This window comes from Odocoileus virginianus, chromosome 2 (genome assembly GCF_023699985.2).
Source record: "Odocoileus virginianus isolate 20LAN1187 ecotype Illinois chromosome 2, Ovbor_1.2, whole genome shotgun sequence".
Classification (NCBI taxonomy): Eukaryota; Metazoa; Chordata; class Mammalia; order Artiodactyla; family Cervidae; genus Odocoileus; species Odocoileus virginianus.
In genome coordinates this window covers 81,654,007-81,679,841 of record NC_069675.1, presented here as the reverse complement: position 1 = coordinate 81,679,841, position 25,835 = coordinate 81,654,007, and positions in this window count along the sequence as shown.

The window sequence follows — 25,835 nt, the reverse complement described above, 5'->3', positions numbered from 1 at the left end:
TGAGCCTCAAGGGAAGCCCAAGAATACTGCAGTGGGTAACCTATCCCTTCTCCAGCAGATCTTCCTGGCCCAGGAATCAAACCGGGGTCTCCTGCATTGCAGGCAGATTCTTTACCAACTGAGCTATGAGGGAAGCCGATCTTCCTATACTCTGAGCCAGTGTAAAACCCAAGAGCACAATAGCACATCTGTCTTACAAGGACTTGCAAAGGGCACCCTTAGGCTGCTTTTGAATGTATGCTTCATTTCTGTGCCAGTCTCTGTGACTATAGAACTGGGGTCCTATGGCTAGTTCAGCTTGAGTAACATGCCCAGTCTCATGGTAAAGAGATAGGATTTACTATTTGCAGAAGGAATCAAGAAATGACCATGATTTGTGATTCACCCATTCCCCATCCTTTACATTTCCTGCTGTTTCTTTTGATATATTACCTGATCTGGAGCCCAAGTGTATTCTGACCAGTGCATAAAAGGCATCATCAAAATTTCTGCCACCTTCTGTTATGCTCCAAATGCTGTACAAAATCTACGACATTTACTATTTCTAGAAAATCTATGGATAAATATTGTGGATACAACTGAGATTGCTTTCAGAAAGCTAAATTATACAACCAACCTCAGGAGATCAGAACAGGGCAATGCAAAACTACTTTCAGCAGAAAAATGTTCCTTGGGTCTAAGAGATTTGAAGAAACTCAAATGAGCATGTAAATATTTCTAAGGGAAAAAAATGAGGCCATCACAAAGGACCCTGGGAAGCAGGAGGTGTGGAGGTAAACTTCACCAGTGCCTATACAGCGACTGTCCTGGGAGAGGGGCTGTGACTATTTTAGTTTCAGTGTCCTGATGCCATGAAACAGATGTTTCATCTAATTCTTGCTCTGATTCCGTGTTCACCAGTTAACCTCTTGATGATAATGTGGCTTCCTCCATGTTTTCCAGTGGGGAAAAGTGTTAGTCATGCTGATATGACCTTGAGGTTTTTATCAAAATTCTAATCCTCCTTACCATTTTCAAAGTTGGTATTCTGTTTTTTCATCACTATGGTGAGCTTGGTCAGTGTGATTCCATCTTGAAAGAGGGATGGATATTTGGTGGGCTGAAAAAAATCATGTCATTACTGTCACAAAACTGATTGCCAGATGTTACATGATAGTAAATTTCCGAGGTACCTACATTTGCCATTCTTTGGACACATTTCCAGCCCTTTTCCTTTGGAAGGTTTTCCTTCCAAATCTGTCTAGATTTCAATAACCTCATTTTTCAGATGGAGAAATTAAGTGACTCCTTAAAGATTACATTGTTAAGATGGTAGGTTTAGAATCCAGGTCTGTCTGACTTCAAAGCTCATGCTATTTCTCCTTGACCAGATACTTCCTTCTCCTTGTTTGGACCCAGTAGTTCTCTTTTATGGCCCAACATTGCATGCTTAGTAGGGAGGTTGGTTTAGTCTCTAAGTCATGTCTGGCTCTTGTGACCCCATGGTCTGTAGCCTGCCAGGCTCCTTTGTCCATAGGATTTTCCAGGCAAGCGTACTGGAGTGGGTTGCCATTTCCTTCTCCAGCTTATTAGGGAGAGGGCTGCCTTGAATGTATCTGTGATGGACCCACCTCTTCATCTACAAATGAATACTTCCCTAGAGGAAAGGTCAGCTGCCATCTTTGTGAACAAATGTAAGATGGCACCACCAAACAGAAGGAAATGAGGTGCAGAGTCTCATATGTAAAGACATTTTCAGATAAGTATGTAAAGGGCCGGGCTTAGAGTATGGTAGATCCCGTTACCAGTGGCTCTTTTTCCTAATGGGACAGAGAAGTCGGAAGACATAACAATGTAAGCCAAGGATTCCCATGGGGGGAAAACCACAGGAGCCAGTTGCTGCATAAAATGTTTGGACAATTCTTCGTAATCATCCACCTCTGGTAGATTATCTGCCCCCTTGGGTGGGAAACACCCTCCCAGACAGAGAGGAAGGCAGTAATCCATGGGAACCATCTGTCAGTGCTGACGGGACTTTGGCAGGGAGGCAAGCTGGGATCCATTCCTACTGATCTGTAAATCCAGCTTTCAAAACTGCTCCCCATGGGAGGCCTGAGGATGTCTTAGAATACTTTGTGGGTCAATTTCTGAAAGAGGGTATGTGAAAGGGCAGGAGGAAATATCATCTGGAACCATTTAAGAGGATGTTTGTCAGGCCCCAGCTCAGATGTCACCTCTGTAGGAAGGCTCCCGCCCCTGAATTGTATTTCTCTATTTATATATGTCATAGATCAATCATTTGAATACTATTTATTTACTTATTACCCTCTCTCAACTAGGATGTAATCTTCATGAGGGTAGAAGCTTCATCTCCCTTTTGTCAGAATATTGCAAATTCCTGAGAGAGAGTCTGGTACATGGTGGGTACTTGATAAATATTTGTTGGCGGATTGAGTCAATGAATGAAGCAATAAATAAATTAATGAATGGGTCCAGAAGATGGTGAGAAACAGTAAGAAACTATGGTGAGTGGAAAGAACTGGCATTTGGAAATAGATGGACCTGATCCCAACCTTGATCCTAAATTAGCTGGATATACGATCTAATTTTCTGAGCTTTATTTTGTGTCTGTAAAACTCTGTTTCATAAAATTATTATAAACATTAAATCACAGTCCATTACCATCTGCAAAGTGTCTGGGGTCATGGCTAACGTCATGAGCCGTGATGCCAGTCACTTGGAGAATTAGTGTTTATTAGTGTCACTGTCTTCCTTCTAAATACACAAGCATAAACACAACCACTCATCTACCTTGTGATAAATAAGCTTCAAATTGATATACATTTCTTGTACGAAATGCTAGGCACTTGAGACTGTTAGATAAATAAAATTCATATTCTACCCTCAGAAAGCTCCTAGCACCCTTTGTGAGCGAGCTCAGTCACTTCAGTCATGTCTGACTCTTTGCGACCCTATGGACTATACCCTACCAGTCTCCTCTGTCCATGGGATTCTCCAAGCAAGAATACTGGAGTGGGTTGCCGTGCCCTCCTCCAGAGGATCGTCTCAATCTACAGATCGAATCCAAGTCTCCTGCGTCTCCTGCATTGGCAGGTGGATTCTTAACCGCTGAGCCACCAGGGAAGCCCTCCTAGTACCCTTTACATAGAAACAAAAAAATCAAGTTTGTTTGGAGCCAGGAATATGAGGTGGCATTTTCATTTCTTAATCATACAAGCATCTACTTTCTGTCTCACACAATTATTGAATTGAATTTTATCTTTAAACCAAGCCTGAGATAGGTGCTATTTTAATTTTGCAGATAAATTGAGACTCAGAGAGTGAAGTAATACATTCAAGATCACACTGTTAACAGGCCATAGACTAGCAGCTCATTACCAGTTCTGTACGACATGAACTTCTGCATTCTTCTCGCTATTTCATGCCTGAGTGTTTCTAACAACTCTGTTGGTGACTCTAGAGGAAGTCTCTGTTTTTTTTTCACCTATTTGCATACACAATATGTATTCTCTCCTTATTCGAATTGAATCTTTCTTCTTGGAGTCCTCTAAGGCTTTGATATATGCCTGCCTTTATGTAAGCTGTTGGCTTACTGCTCAGTTTATTTCATTTATTATAAAGGATGTGCACATTTTATGTATTATGCTCCAGGGCAACTTAGTGAATCATCTTGTGATTCAAAAATACCAAACCAGTGGTTTTTTTGAGCCGCAGCCATCATTTGGTGCGATCACAGAAGTTTAGCCATTTGGAAATTTTGTTCTGAGAGCCATTTTGTTTCAAGGTGACAACTCACGAACTGAATGAAAAAAAAAAAAGATGTATTGAGAATAAACTACACTTACATATAAGAATATTTCATAAACTATATGCTGAGTAAAAGATGCCAGACTCGAAAGATTACATACTGTATGGTTCCATTTAGTAGAGTTTAGAAACAGCAACACTAATTTATGGTGAGAGGAGTCTAGGTGTTGGTTACCCTGGAGTCGGGGAGGAGAAGTGGCAGCGTGGGGAAATGAGGAAGACTTCTTTGGCTCATCCAGCTTGGAAATGGGAGCAAGATTCTCTCAGAGAATTCTGATGATCTTTCACTTACGCTGTTCTGCCTCTTTCCAAGTAGGAGTTTACTCTGTAGAAGGCAGACTCTTCTGTTTTTGAGCCATTCCAGTGACTAAATGCCCATTACACAGACAGTTTCTCCTGCAACTTCCAGCTATTGGTTCTACTTATGTTTTTAAGTGTCTCCTAGAAGAGTAAGAGTAAAACCTACTGCATTTAGATGAGGTCAGTCATGTGCCAGGTGCTTTACCGATTTTCTGTTTTAATTTTATTAGCATCCTTCAAGTTAGGTACTTGAGGATCAGAAAGGTTAAACTTAGGTGCTATTTTTTCCTTTTTAATATTTAAGAAAATTGAGCATCAGGGAGGCTAATAGCTTACCTAAGGTCACACAACAACTAGATGGTCAATTTCAAACTCAGTCTAAGTTCGAAATCTGTGGTTTTTCCATCACACCACTTTACCCCCTTTCTCTTGGTACAGTCTGTTAAATGCTTGAATACCAGTCATCATACTCCAACTGTTGTGTTTTATTCTATTTTATTAAAAATTTCTGACCATGATCATGAGATTGAGCTCACATTTACCTTGAAAAACACAGTGTAAGTTGATCTTGATGATGATGATCGATTGTGATGTGTTGCTGGTGACAGGATGGTAATGGTGGTGATGGTGGTGATGATGGTGGTAGTGGTGATGATGGTGCTGATGATGGTGGTGAGGATGATGGTGGTGATGATTGTGCTGATGATAGTGGTGGTGGTGGTGATGATGGTGCTGATGGCGGGGTGGTGGTGGTGATTATGAAGGTGTTGATGATAGTGGTGGTGATGATTGGTGGTGTTGTTGTTGGTGGTGATGATGGTCCTGGTGGTGGTGGTGGTGATGGTGGTGGTGATGATGAAGGTGTTGATGATAGTGGTGGTGATGATTGGTGGTGTTGGTGTTGGTGGTGGTGATGATGGTCATGGTGTTGGTGGTGGTGATGATGGTGGCTGTGGTGATGGTGCTGATGATAGTGGTGGTGGTGGTGATGATGGTGCTGATGGTGTGGTGGTGGTGGTGATTATGAAGGTGTTGATGATAGTGGTGGTGATGATGGTGGTGTTGGTGGTGGTGGTGATGATGGTGGTGGTGTTGGTGGTGGTGGTGATGGTGGTGGTGATGATAGTGCTGCTGATTGTGGTGGTGATAGTGGTGGTGGTGATGATGGTGCTGGTAATAGTGGTGGTGATGATGGTGGTGATTGTGGTGGTGGTGGTGATGATGGTGGTAGTGGTGGTGATGGTGGTGATGATGATGGTGGTGGTGGTGGTGATGGTGGTGTTGGTGATGGTGGTGGTGATGATGATGGTGGTAGTGGTGGTGATGGTGGTGGTGATGATGGTGGTGGTGATGGTGGTGGTGATGGTGGTGGTGGTGATGGTGGTGGTGGTGGTGGTGCCGGTGGTGGTGGTGGTGGTGATGGTGCTGATGATAGTGGTCGTGGTGGTGGTGGTGATGATGAAGGTATTGATGATAGTGGTGGTGATGATGGTGGTGTTGGTGGTAGTGGTGGTGATGGTGGTGGTGATGGTGGTGGTGGTGGTAGTGGTGGTGATGATGATGGTGCTGATGATAGTGGTGGTGATGATGGTGCCAGTGGTTGTGGTGGTGGTGGTGGTGATGGTGGTGGTGGTGGTGGTGGTGATGGTGGTGGTGGTGGTGGTGGTGATGGTGGTGGTGATGATGATGGTGGTGGTGGTGGTGATAGTGGTGGTGATGATGATGGTGCTGATGATAGTGGTGGTGATGATGGTGCCAGTGGTTGTGGTGGTGGTGGTGGTGATGGTGGTGGTGGTGGTGGTGGTGATGGTGATGGTGGTGGTGGTGGTGGTGGTGATGGTGGTGGTGGTGGTGGTGGTGGTGGTGGTGATGGTGCCGATCGTGGTGTTGGTGGTGGTTGTGGTGATGGTGGTGGTGGTGGTGATGATGATGGTGCTGATGATAGTGGTGGTGATGATGGTGCCAGTGGTGGTGGTGGTAGTGGTGATTGTGGTGGTGGTGGTGGTGATGATGGTGCTGATGATAGTGGTGGTGATGATGGTGCCAGTGGTGGTGGTGGTGGTGATTGTGGTGGTGGTGGTGGTGGTGGTCATGGTGCTGGTGATGATGGTGGTGGTGGTGATGGTGGTGGTGATGATGGTGGTGGTGGTGATGATGGTGCTGGTGGTGATGATGGTGGTGGTGGTGATGGTCGTGGTGTTGGTGGTGTTGGTGTTGGTGGTGGTGATGATGGTGGTGTTGGTGGTGGTGGTGATGGTAAAGGAAGTCACACAGTGCTAGCAGTTCATAGTAGCTGCAAACATCTTTAGTAGAAGCTGAGAGCTTTATAGCAAATGCTTCATTTGTGAACAACAGGCCTATTTTCATCTTATGGGCACCATTAATCCTGTCACTGCTCAGGTTTCTTTCTTTGCCTTGGCTGCTAGAGAACTCAGAACAAAAACTGTAGCTTACCTCTTGTCCAGGATCATACAGGATGCAGTTATATGGACTGACCTTTCACCTGCATTTTCTCTTTCCTTCTTGTTCATGGTTTCCCCTCTTACTTTTCTTGCTGCATCATGTCTTTTGGTAGATGCTGATTATTATTCATGGTGTGGAATCAGGTGTGGGGAAAAAACATTGTCCAACGCAACTGTCACAGCCAGTTATGGCATAGGTATTAATACTCTCATTTTATACTTAAGAAAATGAGCTTCAGAGAGGTAAGATGCCTTTCTAAAGTTGCACAGCTTGTATGTGGGAGACCTTGGTTTCAAAAAAAAGTGATGCTACTTTAGAGCCCACACAGGACACCCTACTTCCTCCTTGCAGGTGCCTTTTAGTCTTTTTTGTTTTTAATTGTACAGCCACTTTGCTTTTATTTATTTGTTGTTTTTGAGTTGCTAAGTCATGTCTGACTCTTTGTGACCCCATGGACTGCAGCACACCAGGCTTCCCTGTCCATTTCCATCTCCTGGAGCTTGCTCAAACTCATGTCCATCAAGTCACTGATGCCATCCAAACATCTCATCCTCTGTTGTCCCCTTCTCCTCCTGCCCTTAATCTTTCCCAGCATCAGGGTATTTTCCAAGGAGTCAGATTTTCACATCAGGTGGCCAAAGGATGGGAGATTCAGCTTTAGCATCAGTCCTTCCAATGAATATTCAGGACTGATTTTCTTTAGAGTTGGTTTGATCTCCTTGCAGTCCAAGGGACTCTCAAGAGTTTTCTCCAACACCACAGCTCAAAACATCAATTCTTCAAAATTCAGTGTTCTTTCTGGTCCAGTTCACTCATCCATGCATGACTACTGGTAAAATCATAGTTTTGACTGTACAGACCTTTGTTGGCAAAGCAATGTCTCTGCTTTTTAATACACTATCTAGGTTGATCATAGTTTTTCTTCCAAAGAGCAAGTGTCTCTTAATTTCACGGCTGCAGTCATCATCTGCAGTGATTTTGGAGCCCAAGAAAATAAAATCTGTCATTTGTTTCTATTGTTTCCCCATCTATTTGCCATGAAGTGATTTTTAAAATTAATTCACTAGTTTATTTTTGGCTACACTGGGTCTTTGCTGTGGTGCATGGGCTCTTTGTTGCTGCTCTGGGGCTTTTCCCTAGTTGGGTGAGTGGGGGCTACTCTCTAGTGGCATGCGGGCTTCTCATTGCAGTGGGTTCTCTTGTCGCAGAGCATGGGCTCCAGGTATCATGGGCTTCCACAGCTGTAGCACAGGCTCAATAGTTGTGGTGAATGGGCTTAGTTGCCCTGCAGTTTGTGGACTCTTCCTGGATCAGGTATCAAATCCATGTCCCCTGCATTGGCAAGTGGATTCTTAACCACTGGACCATCAGGGAAATCCCAGCCTCCCAGCCTTGAGAGTCTAGTATTCTTGTCCCACTGTCTGAGGATAGGCAGGTGCATGGTGGCAGCAGAGGGGACCCCAGGATCTCTGTCCTGAGCGCTGATCACCACTGGACCTCCTCACCATGCGACCCACTCAAACTCTACCTCCCATCTCCTCTCCTTTCACATAGGGATCCCTGGGGCTTGTGTGTCTCCTCCATCAGCCACCCCAATTCTCTGTGGGCTAAAAAAGTGTGGTAGCCATGTGGCTGCAGGTTTGGTCAGTAGCTGACCTCACCCCCAGCTTTTGTTGTTCAGCTGCTTTCTTTCATCTAATCCTCACAGTAATATGATGATGTAGGTCCTTTTTTGATCTCCCTTTTAGAGATGGAAATACTCAGTCACAGAAGGGTTAGATAAACAGCTTGCATCCATTCACTCAGCAAAGAATGAGCAAACCAGTATTTCAGTGCTGATGTGCTTGCTGCAGAACCCATGATCTTCACTGCTGTGCACACAATCGTATTATTCCCCACTGCTTCTGTCCTGGGTCCCAGGTCAGGGTTCAGGGACCTCAGCTGAGGACTAGGTAGGATTTACAATGACCCATCTGACCTCCCAGCCCTCCTTCCTGAGTCTGGATAGATTGGATTCAATTCTGAGAGCCTCTCAGTGCTCCGATTATATTGTAGGTTTACACTGGTTTGGTTTCAGATCATGAGGCAGGAGGCAGGCATCTCAAACCCATCCCATCTCTTTTCCTGTCCAGTTAACCTCTGTTCACAAGAGCTGTGCCTTTAGTGGGATGCCTGAATCCTGGAAGAACCTCCAGCTCAAGCCAGCCAAGTCTCACTCAGCCTTCAAAGGCCCACCTCAAGGAAATGCCAGATCCCAGTATCAGATCCTGGTCCAACTCATGCAAACCACACAAGTCCAGAGCAATTGAGGCCATGGAATTCTGAGTTGAGATCAAGTGGTTTAATACTAAAGGAAAACATTTCCAAAGTTTTCTTAGAGAGAAAGTAAAACAGTGATGGTATTGAATTCTCCAGCTTCCTAATTCATTTCTATTTGATCAGCTCCTGATAGGATGTCACGTCTGAGTATCCCAGCCCACAAATTTATAGTCAAAGAAGTCAATGTTTTTACATGGATCAAGCAGACGCCAAAGACAGACTTAGACCCGCCCAGCACCAAGTGAGGAAATTTTCCATGCCAGGTCCTGGGGTAGTTGATTTTGCATAGATTCTCTTATTAGTCTCACGAATGCTTTATATGGTCTAATATTTTTTGCCACACTTTATAGATTTGGGCATGAAGTTTATAGAAGGAAGAGAAATAACACTGTAGGGATCCTGAAAGTGGAAGGGCATGTTCTGATGCTAAGTCCAGTGCTTTGCAATCATGCTCTCAGGTTCAAACACACCCTCGGGCTTCTACGTGCAAGTGAATCCACCATCACAGTAGGGTTCCTCTCTGGGCAGAAGCACTGTGTCAGGAGAGAAGGGCATTTCCTTGTGGAGATACTGGGAGTGCTGATTGGCACTGCACTGCTGCAGTCTACGTGGTACTGGAAAGTACACAAGAGCACATCCACGTGTACAAATGTGACAAAGCGCGCCAGACACGTGAACCAAGTTACAGGATAGGACACAGCAGCACATATTTGCATCTTTGACAGTTGGCAACTTGAAGATTCCTTCAAGTAGGGGACTTACTGTATATCCTTCAGTCTTGGTGGAGGGGGCTGGAGGGGATAGCCCAATGTTCATTACCTACGCCATTTGCAATCCTGGCTCATAAAAACCTTGCACATAAAGTCATCACCTTGTTTACCTTCTGTATGGAAAGAATTGAAGGACTTAGGAAAGGATGGAGCCATGAGGTGAGGAGTTTGGGGTCCATGAATGACTGCATGGAGCAGAGTTCTCCAGATGGAAATGAGCAACGAACAGACCCTCGCTGGGTTAAGCCAGAGAGATAGGGGGTTTGTAACTTACAGCAGTTGGCTTACCTTAATACTGGTGGGAAGATGAGGAGATTGAGGGGAACCCTGGGGAGAATCAGGGTCTGCAGAGCTTCAGTATAATCTCAGAGAGAGGGGAGACATATAACCACAGCCTTAGGAAGCAGAATGTGGATTCTTTTGCTGATCCTCCTCTGTACACAGACGTCCCTGGTGAGGATCACTAAGGGCTCTGGAGGATGGAGGAGCTGAAGGCACAAGCTCCAGGGTTGGGTCGCTCAGCTTTGCAACTCAGCCCCAAGCTGTGCTGGGGGCTCCACTTTGCCTAGCACTGGCTCACCCAGGTAGGATCAGAGCCCTGGAATCCTGGTTGTTGGGGAGAAACACCTGGGGGTGTGTGCATCATAGACACTCCCTAGAGATAAAGGGGGAGCTAAGCTGGTTAGTGAAAGGTGGTGTGTATGTGTGTGAGTTGCTCAGGCATGCGGCCCCATGGACTGTAGCCCACCAGGCCCCTCTGTCCATGGGATTTTCCAGGCAAGAATACTGCAGTGGGTTACCACTCCCTTCTCCAGAGGTTCTTCCCAACCCAGGGATGGAACCTGGGTCTCCTGTGTTGCAGGTGGATTCTTTACCATCTGAGCCCCCAGGGAAGCCAAATGAAAGGTTACCTAAGCTTTTTCCTTCTCAATTTTCTGAGTCCCAGATTCCAAAGACAGACAAGTAGGAGGGAGGAATCTAAATTTCTACAAAACAGCTTGGCATCCCTTGTTCCTGCGGCAGTGGTGCTTAGTGCAGACTGGTGGGAGGCGAGGCAGGACCAGACAGACCTCAGAGGTTTCTCAGGGCTATGCCGATGGGTTCAGTCTTTACTGGGTAGGCAAAGGGGAGACAGGCAAAGCAGCAAGCCGAGCTGCTCCATGTCTCTGGTGTCTCTGATGATCCAGATCCAGAAAGGTGGTGGTGGGGTGGCATGTGACCGGAAACAGAGTGAGTTTCTACAGGCACTGGTCCAGAGTGGACATGAGGAGGGCAGGATGCGGAGAGCATCAAGGGGTAGTGCTGATTGGCAAGTGGGATGCCGCAGGTGAGGGAGGGTCAGGGACTGGTAGCTGGCTTCAAGAGTTGGGAGGAGGTGCAGAGAAGACTAGGCGGTGGTCACTGGGGGTAAGTCCAGGGTAATTAGGGTAGGAAATTAGGAAAATCCCGTAGTTTCCTCATTGTACCCTCAGGACAGAGGCTGTGCTTTCCTCAGCTCTGCACTGGCAGCGCCTGGCAGAGCACGTATGGGCTGAATTGAATCCATCGCTTCCCTGAGCCATCTTCGGTGCCTCTTCAACTTCAGCAAACCAGTTCTTTTGCTCCGCTTGAGGTTCCTAGAACTCTGGCAAGGACCCGGAATGCTAGAGATTATGTGGCTTCTATCCAAGGACAGCTCTCAGTGACCTGATAGAGGCTGTGATGTCACAAGCAAAGGACACTGTCCAGAGCTACCAGTTGGAGACCCAGGCCAGGTTGAGGGTTGCCGGATTTAGCAAATAAAAATACAGTACGCCCAGTTAAAATTTGAATTTAAGATAATAAAATGAAGACATTTTTAGTGTCACTGTGTGTCAAAGGGCTTCCCAGGGGGCACAGTGGTAAAGAGTACACCTGCCATGCAGGATATGCAAGAGATGTAGGTTCAATCACTGGGTTGGGAAGACCCTCTGGAGAAAGAAATGGCAACCCATTTCTGGCAAGTATTCCCACCTGGAAAATTTCATAGACAAGGAACCTGGTGGGTATGGTCCATGGAGTTGCAAAGAACTGGACACGACTGAGCACACATGGAGATGTGTGAAATGTTGCTTGGGACATACTGATTTATTGTTTATCTATGATTCAAAATTAGCCGGGTGTCCTATGTTTTCTTGGCAAGTCGGTCCAGGTCCCTCTGACCTGATTTGCTTGGACAGAATGACTTTGCTAATGAGAGTGCCTCCTCCCAGTAGCTAGAAACAGCTCTTGTGTTGTTCGGGTGACTAAGTCGTGTCCAGCTCTTTGTGACCCCAAGTACTACAGCATGACTGTCTCCTCCGTCCTCCACTATCTCCTGGAGTTTACTCAAATTCATGCCAATTGAGTCAGGGATTCTATCTAGCCATCTCATCCTCTGTCGCCCCCTTCTCCTCCTGCCCTCACTCTTTCCCAGCATCAGTCTTTTCTACTGAGTCACCTCTTTCCATCAGGTGGCCAGAGTATTGGAGCTTCAACTTCAGCATCAGTCTTTCCAATGAATATTCAGGGTTGATTTCCTTTAGGGTTGACTGGTTTGATCTCCTTGCTGTCCAAGGGACTTTCAAGAGTCTTCTCCAGCACTAGAGTTCAAAGGCATCAATTCTTTGGTGCTCAGGTTTTTTTATGGTTCAACTTTCATATCCATACATGACTACTGGAAAAACTGTAGCTTTGACTATAAGACCTTTGTTGGCAAAGTGATGTCTCTGCTTTTTAATACACAGTCTAGGATAGTCATGGCTTGCTGACTTTAAAAAAGGGAGCTTCAGACCCCATTCTGGCCAAGCCTAGGTTCCTCCCCTAACAATTCCCTCATACTTTCTTTCATTCAAGACACTCATCCCAAGGAGGTGATGGCACCGGGGGAGGCAGCTGGGTGTCATCCATCAAGTCCAGTCCCGAGGCAGGCTGAAGAACTGTTGTGGTTCCAGACAGAAGAGATCATTAGGGTCCTAATGAAGATTTGCGGTGCTGCTGGGACAGGCTTCAACCCCTTGTGGTCCTGGCAGATGGTGGGGGAGTGTACTGAGGTGGGGCTTATGGGAAGGGAGATTCTGGGGATGGGAAGACCTGGGAAGGATGAGCAGAAAGGAGGAGGGAAGAACGTGTGAGCCGAAGGGTTGTCTGAGCTGAGGGCAGAGCTGAAGGGTGGGAAGGAGGATGCGTGCAGGAGAAGGAGGATCTGAGGCCATCAAGTCAAGGGCAGAGTCAGGGAAGAGCCGTGAAGACAGCGACAAGCTTGCAGTTAAGGAGCTGTTGGTTTCCTTGGGCTGCTGTAACGTGTTAGCACAAGACAACAGAAACATGTTCTCATATTTCTGGAGTCTAGAGTCTGAGTCATGTTCACTGAGCTGAACTTAAGTCGAGGTGTAGACAAGGCCCTGCTCCATTTGGAGGTTCTGGGGAGAAGCCAGTCCTTACATCTTCCAGCTTCTGGTGGCCCCAGGCATTTCTTGGCTTATGGTCTCATCACTCTATTCTCTGCCTCCATGGTCAAGTGGCCATCCCCTCGTTGTTCTCATAAGTCCCTGTTTCTCTCTTATAATATAAGGAGTTATGTGATAGCATGAGGGACCCGGTGTGATGATCCAAAGGGAGATTTTACTCTCATGACCCTGAGCTTAATCCCTTCCTTTGCCATTTAAATTGATGCTCTCTCTTTAGCCATAGAAAGTGTTGCTTAGTGGTCCTGGGATTAGAGTGCAGACATGTTATTTTGGGAGGCACCATTCAGCCCACTCTTTAGTGTGAGGAGGGACTGAACATCATGTCAGGGTGGGGAAGGTTCCTTCTGGGATCAACGGGAGCCCCTGCCCAAGCTTTCGTTCCTTCTCTGCATTTTGATGCCTCAAAGCCCAGGCCGAGGAATTCACATGTTCCATAGGAAGAGGTGTGTGCTCCTGGTAGTGAGCACTGGGCTGGGAGTCCCAGCTCTCTCTTTCCTTGACACCATCCCACCGCCAGGTGACCTAGGGGGCTGGTCATGCCCCTCCTTGGGACTGTCTCACCCACTGTAAATATAGATGTAGGATTGTGAGTTTTAATCACTCAGTCATGTTCAACTCTTTGCAATCCCATGGACTGCAGCTCACCAGGCTCCACTGCCCACAGGGTTTCTCAGGCAAGAATACCGGAGTGGGTTGCATGGCCTCTAAGGCTTCCCAGGTGGTGTTAGTGATAAAGAACCCCCACATGCCAATGCACGGGACATAAAAGACGTGGGTTCAATCCCTGGGTCAGGAAGATCCCCTGGAGGGGAGCACGGCAACCCACTCTAGTTTTCTTGCCTGGAGAATCCCATGGACAGAGGAATCTGGTGAGCTATAGTCCATATGGTCTTAAAGAGTTGGATATGACTGAAGTGATTTAGCATGCATGGGCCCCTTTGACCCAGAAACCAGTTGGTGATGTCCAGTGTCATTTCATGTGGGGAATCTCAGGTCCCTGGAAGTTGACCTCTGTGTATCTCAGCTTCACTGGGATGCAGAACCCAATGTTGGCAGTGGTTCAGGCTCACCTTTTGGACTCACGGTTGATCTCAGTGCTACAGAGTTCTCACTGATGATATGTCCTGACTTAGCGCAGCACAAACCCAGATCAGTAGGGGAGCTGCTGAAACACAGGGAAGGTGGATAAGATTGGCTGTCTGTGAACTTTGGCATGCCGCTGAACTGTCCTCATTTAAAAATTGAGGGTATTTTAGGGGTGGTCAATGGATGAGAATTAGAAGTTAATAATTGCAGAGGGTCCGCTAGAATGTTTGCTCTGCTGTGGGTCTCAGCCAGTGGTAACCTTGGCCCCGAGTAACCCCACAAATGTGGCTCCTGTTTTGTCTTCGGTAACACTCCCCCAGCCCAGAGTCACCTTCTCCCAGACACACAAGGCTCACCCCTCACTTCCTCCAGGTGTTCACAACCTTCTTAGAGAAGTTTCACTGACACCCTGTCTAAACTCTATACCACCACCCCACCCGCCCTGCTTTATTTTTCTCCCTGAATTTATCACAAGGTCACTTACCAGACATTTCACATATTTTTCTGGTTAATGATATTTGCCTGTTTCCCTCTTAAAATGTTGGGTTTTAGAGGCCAGGGATGGAATCCTGTTTTATTACTACTGGATTCTCACTGAAAACCGTGCCTGACACATAGTGTGCTTGCATGCTTAGTTATATCCGACTCTTGGAGACTCCATGAACTGTAGCTCACCAGGTTCCTCTGTCCATGGGATTCCCCAGGCAGGAATACTGGAGTGGGTTGCCCTGCCCTCCTCCAGGGGATCTTCCCGGATCCTCCAGGGATCTGCCCTGCCCTCCAGGGAATCAAACCTGCACCTCCAGCATCTCCTGCACTGCAGACCCACTGAGTCACCTGGGAAGCCCATCTCACAATAAGCGCTTACAAATATTTGTGTAATGACAGAATGAGCAAGAGAGTGAAGGGGACGCTCTTGCAGCTGCTGTGTTGAGGATGGGACGTTGGGAGTGAGGGATAGAAGCTGAGGGAGGAGTTAAGAGGTGACAAGAGTCAGGCAGGAGCTGCTGGAGGCTTGGAGCAGTGGAAGCATTGGGGTGCGGTGGTGTAGGGGCAGGATATACAGCAGGATGAGATGGAGTGTGTGGCAGAAAGGGGACTCCAGGTTTTCTGAAGCATGTGGATGAATGGGGCTTCTCTCTACTGCGCTGGAATCTCTGGGGAAGAGCAGGTTTGTGATGCCCACATCCAGGAGCCTTTTGAACTAGGCAGACACAGGTGAGAATAAACTGTACCAACCTCGGAGGGCTGGGGTTCTCCCTCCACTTTCAAGAGGAGTTCGCTGGGAATTTTTCATCCATGCTGCTGCTGCTGCTGCTAAGTCACTTCAGTTGTGTCCAACTCTGTGCGACCCCATAGATGGCAGCCCGCCAGGCTCCTCTGTCCCTGGGGTTCTCCAGGCAAGAACACTGGAGTGAGTTGATATTTCCTTCTCCAACATGCAAGCATGCTAAGTCTATTTAGTCATGTCCGACTCTTTGTGACCCCATGGACTGTAGCCCACCGGGCTTCTCCATCTATGGAATTTTCCAGGCAAGAGTACTGGAGTGGGTTGCCATTTCCTTCTCCAGGGGATTTTCCCGACCCAGGGATCGAACTTGGGTCTCCCGCATCGCAGGCAGATGCTTTACCATCTGAGCCACCAGGGAAGCCCCTATAACGTGAGGGAAAGGGTGAATTAGACCCATGTGAGGTCCTTGGACAGGCAGTGTGGGACAGTGGAAAAGGCTAGACTTCAGAGTTAGGCACATGTGTGCTCTGATCTGATTCTTGTCATTTTGTGCTTAGTTAGTCTCATTGGATTCCTTATCTCTCAAATGAAATGGTAACCCTGACCTTACAAGGTGTAACAGGAGAGAAAGGGGCAGGGCACAACTTTTGAAAGAATGACACAGCCCAAGTACGTAACATGAATGGATTAGAATCAAATGGGACCAAGATAGCAGATAAGATTAGACCTTGATCCTCAATCAGCAAATGAAATGACTCACCCAGAGGTCCCATGACAGTTCCAAGGCACTGTTAAAAGACCAAGGAATGAAACTGGAGCCCATTATACAGAGTGAAGTAAGCCGGAAAGATAAAGACCAATGAAGTATACTAACGCATATATATGGAATTTAAAAAAATGGTAATGATAACCCTATATGCAAAACAGAAAAAGAGACACAGATGTACAGAACAGACTTCGGGACTCTGGGAGAAGGCGAGGGTGGGATGTTCTGAGAGAATAGCATTGAAACAAGTATACTATCAAGGGTGAAACAGATCACCAGCCCAGGTTGGATGCATGAGACAAGTGCTCAGGGCTGGTGCACTGGGAAGACCCAGAGGGATAGGATGGGAAGGGAGGCGGGAGTGGGGATCGGGATGGGGAACACATGTAAATCCATGGCTGATTCATGTCAATGTATGGCAAAAACCACTGCAATATTGTAAAGTAATTAGCTTTCAACTAAAAAAAAAAAAAAAAAGACCAAGGAGTGGGTGGTGGCCCAAATCCTGGAAATCTCTGCCCCCTTCCAAAAAACGTTGGAATAATCCTCCCACTCATTAGCATATGAAATTACCCAGCCTATAAGAAGTAACCGCGCCACATTTCATGGCTGTACTCACCCTCTGTGATGGCCCATACTCTGTCTGTGGAGGGTGCTTCTCTCCAAATCTGAATAAATCCACTTCTTACCTATCACTTTGTCTCTCACTGAATTGCTTCTGTGATGAGAAGTCTAGAACCCGAACTTCATTACGTCCTGAAATCAGGTAACATGGGTTTTGGCTGGGTTTGAGTCCCAGCTAATTTGGAACCAGTCTGTTGCTCCATGTCTGGTTCTAACTGTTGCTTCTTGACCTGCATACAGATTTCTCAGGAGGCAGGTAAGGTGGTCTGGTATTCCCATCTCCTGAAGAATTTTCCACAGTTTGTTGTGATCTACATAGTCAAAGGCTTTGGCGTAATCAATAAAGCAGGAGTAGGTGTTTTTCTGGAATTCTCTTGCATTTTTGATGATCTGAAGGATGTTGGCAATTTGATCTCTGGATCCCCTGCCTTTTCTAAATCCAATTTGAACATCTGGAAGTTCATGGCTCACGTACTGTTGAAGCCTGGCTTGGAGAATTTTGAGCATCACTTTGCTAGCATGAGAAATGAATGCAATTGTGTGGTAGTTTGAGCATTCTTTGGCATTGCTCATCTTTGGGATTGAAATGAAAACTGACCTTTTCCAGCCCTGTGGCCACTGCTGAGTTTTCCAAATTTGCTGGCATAGTGAGTGCAGCACTTTAACAGCATCATCTTTTAGGATTGAAATAGCTCAGCTGGAATTCGATCACCTCCACTAGCTTTGTTCATAGTGATATTTCCTGAGGCCCACTTGACTTCACATTCCAGGATATCTGGCTCTAGGTGAGTGATCACACCCTTGTAGTTATCTGGGTTGTGAATATTTTTTTTTTGTATAGTTCCTCTGTGTATTCTTGCCACCTCTTCTTTATATCTTCTGCTTCTGTTAGGTCCATACCATTTCTGTCCTTTATTGTGCCCATCTTTGCATGAAATGTTCCCTTTGAATCTCTAATTTTCTTGAAGAGATCTCTAGTCTTTCCCATTCTATTGTTTTCCTCTATTTCTTTGCATTGATCACTGAGGAAGGCTGTCTTATCTCTCCTTGATATTCTTTGAAACTCAGCGTTCAAATGGGTATATCTTTCCTTTCGTCCTTTATTGTCAACATATGTCAAAGCTGTATATTGTCACCCTGCTTATTTAACTTACAGGTGGAGTACATCATGCAAAATGCCAGGTTGGATGAAGCTCAAGCTGAAATCAAAATTGCAGGGAGAAATATCAATAACCTCAGATACGCAGATGACATCACCCTTATGGCAGAAAAGTGAAGAGGAACTGAAGAGCCTCTTGATGAAAGTGAAATAGAATGAGAAAGCTGGCTTAAAATTCAACATTCAAAAAAACTAAGATCATGGCATCCAGTCCCATCACTTCATGGCAGATAGATGGGGAAACAATGGAAACAGTGACAGACTTTATTTTTTTGGGCTCCAAAATTACTGCAGATGGTGACTGAAGCCATGAAATTAAAAGATGCTTGCTCCTTAGAAGAAAAGCGATGAGCAACCTAGACAACATAGTAAAAAGCAGAGACATTACTTTGCTGACAAAGACATGTCTAGTTAAAGCTATGGTTTTTCCAGTAGTCATGTGCAGATGTGAGAGTTGGACTATAAAGAAAGCTGAACGCCAAAGAATTGATGCTTTTAAACTGTGGTGTTGGAGAAGACTCTTTATAGAGTCCCTTGGACTTCAAGGAGATCCAACCAGTCCATTCTAAAGGAGATCAGTCCTGAATATTCATTGGAAGGACTGATGGTGAAGCTGAAACTCCCATAGTTTGGCCACCTGATGTGAAGAGCTGACTCATTGGAAAAGACCCTGATTCTGGGAAAGATTGAGGGCAGGAGAAGGGGAAGACAGAGGATGAGATGGTTGGATGGCATCACTGACTCGATGGACATCAGTTTGAGCAGGCTGTGGGAATTGGTGATGGACAGGGAGGCCTGGTGTGCTGCAGTCCATGGGGTCGCCAAGAGTCAGACATGACTGAGCGACTGAACTGAACTGACTGAGTCCCAACCATGGTGGATTTGAGTCCCAGACTGAATTTTGGCTGGGTTGGAGTCCCATCCCAGCACATGGGTTCAAGTCCCAATGTGGTGAACGGTTTCAAAGTTACCGTGAAGTTCAAGTGACACATCTCTAAGAGCCAAACACTGTGGCAGGCACAGAATAGAAAGTCAATAATTACTGATTTTTCTCTCTGACCCCACTGTGATTTCACAGCCTCTCTAGCAGACAGAGTTGCATGATGTTAGGTTTTTTTTTTTTTCATTTATTTTTATTAGTTGATGGCTAATTACTTTACAGCATTGCAGTGGTTTTTGTCATACATTGAATTAGCCATGGATTTACATGTATTCCCCATCCCGGTCCCCCCTCCCACCTCCCTCTCCACCCCATCCCTCTAGGTTTTTTTTTTTTTTTTTTAATAGTTTACTTATGTGCATCTGAGAAAATATTACAGTGCAAATATGCCCCTCAGATTATTATGAAAGGCCATTTAATATGTACCAAATAAAAATATTAAAAGGAAGATCGATTGCTTTGCTCAGTGTCACTTGATTATATTATACAGAAAGAATTAGAATTAGTCTCTTTCTCTGTCATCACCTTTCTGTTCGATTTTCTCACACCAGGTGTTCACATTCCAGAGAGAAAACTTCCTCTCCTCAATCTGACATTTTCCAACGTGTTGATACATACCCGGTGGAGTGATTTTACAGAAGAGGGTGCCACTCAGAGCTCTAACCTGAATGGAGTAGCTCCCCGAATTCTATTTATGTCCTAATGAATATACTCAAGTTAACGGTGTCAAAGTCTTGCTAAGTTCACCTGCAGCTGAGAGTACAGCATGGGTCTGGAGTGAGTCTGAATTTTCCTTCCACAGAAATAATTTTGGCAGATGGGGATCAATATCTTCCTCCCATATGTTTTAAATTCTCTATAAAAGATAATTGAAGACACCCATCTCAGCAGTGCTGTTCGATGTGAATGCCTTCAGCAATTCTAAAAAGGTAATTTGGAAAGGAAGGAGACTAACATTTGGCTCACGTCTACTGTGTATCGAGGCTGTGTGATGCACCTTTGCCTATGTTATCTCATGTAATCTGCACAACAGCTTGGTGGGGAAGAGCATGTTGGGCTCGCTCTCGCTGCACGGGAGACCGAGGCTCAGAGAGGTTAAGTTACTTGCTTAAGATCACATAGTCATTATCAGTGCATACGGGCTCTGAAGCCTGTGTTGTCTGACCGCAAAGCTTGCTCTCTTGAGTCTTTCTTATACTCTGCCTACTTCATCTCCAATTTTCTGCCTCCCCCACCTCCAGGCTTCTTTTCATTGAGAACTTGGGCTAAATCAGCGGAGAAACCCGAAACTCTGAGACCAGATTTGGAAAGAACCTTCTTGGCCCAAACTTAAACTTGGACCACCTCCATTTCATCTTCACTTAGACTGCGTCAGTGTCCTCATTTCCTTGTGTGTAAACGGAAGCAAAGTTGGACAGAGGTGTCTGTGACCTTGGACCTGGGGAGATTTTGCCTCTATTCTAGGAAATGCGTCTCTTTCTCGGGAGGTGAGAGGGAGGCAGTTCCTGCCAGGGGAGATGGATTCTTTCCACTGCTGACTGATCATCTGGGCAGCCTCCCAGCTGAGCTTCGGGGCGGCTCCTCCGTGCTCCGCTGCTTGGTTCCTGTTGGGGTTAGATTTGGCTCTGGGTTTCCCTCTGCCCATTAATCTTCATTTTAGTTTGTTGCTATAAAGATACATCTTGAAACATTCAAGAAGTGAAGGAGGAGTTCATCCGTGTCACAGACAGCATGCTTCAAGGGTTGCTATTCCATCAACCTGGCCAACTTGGATGTCAAAGCATATACCCTGGGAGGAAGTGGCCTTGGAGGTTTTCCTTGCTTTTCACCATGTCCTCACCTCCAAATTTGTCCAGAGCAGCAATAACCCATTTTATTATTGAGTCGATGACCAAGAAGACAGGAATGCCTTCTATGGCCCTGAGAGTGTCTCTGATCCCAGGGTATTCCCAACTATCATGGTCCCCAGACCACAGGCCTTCAGCACTTCACTGTGTGAAGTCCTCTGCCTGGAGCCAGTGGACTTCTTCCAGACCCTGCAGACCCATTGACAGTTCCCTTGATGTCCATGTCGTTATTATGAATCAGTCTCCTTGGTCTCAGGACTCACACTGCTTCTGCCTCTTGCACGTTTGTTAAACTCATAAGCGCTGCTAGTCACTAACTGTACACTGATATGTCCTATATTTCTCTAGGGGGAGTTCCAGATAAGGAAGAAGTTCTGACAATTGGAAACTTTGGATTGAATGAAGACGCCTTCCTTAGAAAGTGGAGCACTTTTGACAAAGAGGAATGAGAGTCTTGGGAGAGTGTGTTCCCTAACTTCAGCTTCCAGAAAAATGCCTTCATGGGGCCAGAAGGAAAGGGGATTAACACTAATTGAGTTCCTGTAGTAGAGTTCATATGTTCGTGGCCTTTGCTATCTACTTTATTTACACTGGGGCTTCCCTGGTGACTCAGATGGTAAAGAATCTGCCTTCAATGCAAGGAGACCTGGGTTCAATTCCTGGATTGGGAAGATCCCCTGAAGAAGGAAATGGCTACCCACTCCAGTATTCTTGCCTGGAGAACTCCATGGACAGAGGAGCCTGGTGGGCTACAGTCCATGGGATCACAGAGAATCAGACATGACACGCTGTCTGATTTAATTTGTGGCGAGGGTAGCTCTATTTTCCAGAAAAGGAAACTCAGGTTCAAGGAAAGTAAGTAGGTGAGCATGCAGAACTTTCAAATGGGACTGTACATGGAAAGACTGAGCAGAACCTATTGTCAGTATGCTGAGATGTTTCACAAGGTGATTAGTGTTCAGGCACATTTTTATGGCTTAAGGTATAACCTTTAGCTTTCTGGCTGAATCAGATCACCAAGATTATGCACCATCTCTTGGGGCAGACTCACATTAACCAAACTTATAAAGGCTTATGTAAAAACCACAATGTCAATGTATTAAGTGAGAATGGGAGTCACACCTCACACAATGGCCAAAATACTTGCAATGACCCAAATGGCACCTTCTCTTCTTGTTGGCAAGTTACATGGGAAAATAAATTATAATTGGAAGTTTCCTTGATGAAAATACAGAGTATGATTTAGGTAGTTATGCAATGCAAGTGTCCCATGGCCTTGGACTCTAGTGGCCTCTGGCCCCCATTTTCATAAAGGGGCTAACTTTTGCCACAGAGGTTGGACAGACTGACCCTTAGACCTGGATTCCACCTCCCCTGGTCATCACTACCATGCGACTCTCCGCTTCCAGGAACGACCAAGTGGCCTTCTGCTTAACTTGAGTTATATTAATGTCACCAGTTATTAATGCCTTGGCTTACAAGCCATTTTATTTTTTCCCAGTTATCTTTCAACATCTCAGCTCTGACCTGGTATTTGCAGTGCTATTACTAACTCTGCTATTTATTCTCTAATTTCCAAATTGTTGGCAACTCCCATAGCTTTCCCTTGTAGAGATCATTTCTATGCTGTAGGATTTGGGGAATGGTTAAGTGAGAGACAGTGTATAGTAGGAGAGCCCAGAGCGAGGCAGCTGATTGGTTAGTTCTGTTCTGTTCTTTCCAGAGGGCTAAAACTATATAAGCCCTACCTAGATCACTATCTCACTGATGTCAGAAGACAGAGTTAAATTATGATTTCTACCTCACATCACAAACTGTGGAGTTTTTCCCTCACTTAAAAAGAGGCTATTTACTAGCAATGATGGTCTCTTTTTCCGCATATGTGACTTTGATTACGTTTTATAGAATCTCCATGTTGGAGACCATTTTTCTCAAACCTACTGCCTGTCAGTGGAGCTGGTCCAATGTCACCAAAACAGAAGCAGCATCACTAGCCAAGGAGAACCTGACATTTCCTTCTGCTCACACTTAGCTTTAAGAAAGCCTTTACTGTTGCCGACTTCAATGTCCATGGTGATACCTTGAGTTTGGGCTTCAGAGAGCACAAAGAGCAAGAAAGATGGCACCTGACCGCCGATACAAGGCGTCATGGTGTTGACCAAGGTAGACACCCAAGTTCTCTGCCTTCCAGACTTTGTATTTCTCCATTTAAAGAGTAAGGCAGTAATCTCCTGATAATATCAATTAATATTATCATTAATAAACAACACTTCGAAGTGTTTCATACTTGATCATCACATTTGATCCCTGATGAGGGTTTTTAAAAATTTTAATCCCATTTCATAAATTAAAAAATGGACAGCAGATACATCATATAGCCATTCAATTAGCAGAGAACATATTTCTGTTGACTCCAAATTCAGGACTCTTTTCAGGATTCCATGTTTTTTCCTCACTTCTGGGCTCAAGTTCACCTCTGGCCCTTAGAATGAGTTTAGTTTAAGGACTAGGAAATAAATAACATGCGTCAGTGTCCAGGTTAATTTTATGTGTCAACTTGCCTAGGCCACAATACTTAGGTATTTGGTTAGATGTTATTTCAGATGGTCCTGTGATGATATTTTTTAGATGAGGTTAACACTTACATTTGGAAATGCAGGAGACCCCGGTTGAATTCCTGGGTCTGGAAGATCCTCTGCAGAAGGGATAGGCTACCCACTCTGGTATTCTTGGGTTTCCCTGGTGGCTCAGATGCTAAAGAATCCACCTGCAATGCAGGAGACCTGGGTTCAGTCCCTGGGTTAGGAAGATCCACTTGAGGAGGGCATGGCAACCCACTTCAGTATTCTTGCCTGAAGAATTCCATGAACAGAGGAGTCTGGCAGGCTACAGTCCATGCGGTCTATATTCAGATGAGATTTTGAATTTAGAGTTGGTGCTGGAGTGGATTAAGAATTTAGAGGTGAGTGTATTTTGTATGTGAGAAGAACGTACATTTGTGGGACCAGAGGATGGAGTGTTACGGGTTGGATGGTGTCTGCCCAAATTCGCAGGTTGAAGTCCTAATTACCCAGGACCTCAAAATGTGGCTACATGGGGAGACAGGGCCTTTTCAAAGTTAACTATGGTGAAATGAGGCTCTACAGTGGGCCTCACCCAGTAGGACTAGCATCCTTCTAAGAGGAGGACGTTAAACACCAACACATAGACTGAGGGGTGACCATGCGTGGACACAGTGAGAAGACCATCTGTCAAGTCAGAAGAGAGGCCTTGGGAGAAACCAAACCTGCCAGTATCTTGAGCTTGGACTTGAAGCCTCCAGTTCAGTTCAGTTCAGTTCAGTCGCTCAGTCATGTGTCCATTTTTGCTACACCTTGGACTGCAGCACGCCAGGCTTCCCTGTCCATCACCAACTCCCGGAGCTTGCTCAAACTGCTTGCTCAAACTCATGTCCATCGAGTAGGTGATGCCATCCAACCATCTCATCCAGATGAGACGCCTCCAGACCTGTGAGAAAATAAGTTTCTGTTGTTTAAGCCTCCCAGCCTGTGGTATTTAGTTATGGCAGCCGAGCAAGCCAATAGGTTACCAACATCAATTAAATAATTTAGTGGGAAGGGGAGTTAGCTCTACTGTTTCGTTGGCATTAAGATGACAAATCTCGGTTATTTGATCGATTTTGTTATTTCAAACTTGCTACTGCCTAGACCCAACTTTAATTATATGTTCCTTTATCTCTATTTTTTTTTTTCCATGTAAAATCATTTTCTCTGAAGTTTATTGCCTTCATAGCCTGGGGGATATTTGCTTCTGAGGATCGTATATCAAGTCAGTTTCATTTTGGAATATCTCTCTTTCTTTGTAAATAAAATTATACTCTGATTTTAAGTGCAGAACCTTTTGGAAGGAAAAGCCTGCTTTGGATTCTAATGAAGTTTTCTCTTATTACATTTCATCGCTGTTACATTATTCAAGACTTCTACTTGAAGGTTTGCTTGCAGACGCTACGTGGAACCAAACTGTCCAAAATTAGCTGTTTTCCACCAAAAGGGATTGTAGGAGTAAGGAACCTCCCCTTTGGAGAAATTCTTGAAATCTTCCATTTCTCTCTGTGAACTTTTTAAAGAACCCTACCTGGTACAGGGATCTTTTCTCCCCCGTTCCCAATTCTGAGTTTTAAATGCCCAAGTTCCAACATTTAAGCACAAATAATATGAAAAAAATCACCAAAAATTATTCCTACCAGATATCTCATTTTCTGGCTGTAGTTGGCTTTGAAGATGAAAAATAAGTGAAAGGCTGAAAGAGAACCCTGTCAATATTTGTCAATAGACTCAAAGATAATCTTATGACACTTTAGTTTATGAAAAACATCATTTCTCATTAATTCACTTTTTTGATTAACCAGAAAATATTTCTGGTTTCACCTTTTAAGAAAAATTGTAAATATCTAAAAAAATATTGCAACCAAATTCACAAAATAATGAAACACTATGTTGAAGAAAGTCAATTTTTGTTTTGTGATAATTAACTTTATTGGAACCACTGAAGATTAGCCAGAAAAGTGTAGGAGATCAGATCAAACTGTAGGAGTTTTCATAATACCCAGAGGGTATTTGTTCATATCTTCTATCTTTAAAGTAAGTGCTGTCCAAAGCTCTCCTCACCCCCTCAAAAACCGAATAAACAAAAACAGACCGCTTTAGATTCTGATTAGTTGGATTCCAGGAGAATTTGACTTCACAGGTATTTGGTGGATAGTTATAGTTCTATTGATGGGGCTTCTCAGGTGGTGTTAGTGATAAAGAATCTGCCTGCAATGCAAGAGATGTGGGTTCAATCCCTGTGTCAGGAAGATCCTCTGGAGCAGGAAATGGCAACCCACTCCAATATTCTTGCCTGGAAAATTTCAAAGGCAAAGGGGCCTGGTCAGCTACAGCCCATGGCATCACAAAGAGTCAGACACAACTGAGCATCTGAGCACATTATAGTTCTATTGATGGTATATCCGATGTGCACAATTCAGGAAATGGAAGAATCCCAGTTCTGTTACTTT